Source organism: Arachis duranensis, chromosome 4 (genome assembly GCF_000817695.3).
Source record: "Arachis duranensis cultivar V14167 chromosome 4, aradu.V14167.gnm2.J7QH, whole genome shotgun sequence".
NCBI classification, from domain to species: Eukaryota; Viridiplantae; Streptophyta; class Magnoliopsida; order Fabales; family Fabaceae; genus Arachis; species Arachis duranensis.
In genome coordinates this window covers 55,923,863-55,924,664 of record NC_029775.3, presented here as the reverse complement: position 1 = coordinate 55,924,664, position 802 = coordinate 55,923,863, and positions in this window count along the sequence as shown.

The following is an 802-nucleotide window of genomic DNA, read 5'->3' as shown; positions in this document are numbered from 1 at the left end:
TTCTTTAAATCAAACAACCACCATGAAATTAATGTTAACTCATGAGGTTTAAGCTAATTTTAATTGAATTTTAATTGATTTATAAGCCTTATGAATTTAGTGATACTTGGAGTGGTTGTTTTGGTTTATTTTAGGTGAAGAAAAGAATAAAAGAGAAAAGCGTGGCCTAAGAAAGCGTGACCGAAGGAGAAGAAAACGTGGTCAAAGGAAGGAGAAGTGTGCCGCATGTAAAGATGGGAGGCAAGCATTGCCCTCCACAAGGGCACACTGCCCTCTAGGAGGGCAACATAAGGGAACAAAGCATAAAAGGCAACTCTGCCCTGCCCACTACAAGGGCAGAGCACAAATTTGTGCCTTGGAATCAAGAAGAACAAAACCTTGCCCTGCCCTCCACAAGGGCAGTATCAGGCTCACCAAGAGAAGAAAATCAAAGAAAAATGTCTACAATGCTTGCCACAAGAGTTGAACACGGGACCATGAGGAAGCAAGGAACTAGGCTCCATTATGGTGCCAAGAAAGCCAAGGAAATTGAGTAGCGTGTGTTCCTGCCATGATTCGAACGCGGGACTTCAGTTTGGAAACACTGCCCTGCCCTCCGCGAGGGCAGGGCAGCATTTTGTCGTGGCATGAATCTGGCACACCAAGGCACGATTCTGGCGCACCACAGCACAATTCTGGCGCACCAACATTTTCTGCCCTGCTCTCCGCGAGGGCAGGGCAGCATCCTGCGCACCAAGGCACCATTCTGGCGCACCACGCACGCACCAAGCACCAAATCCGGCCCTGCTCTCCACAAGGGCAG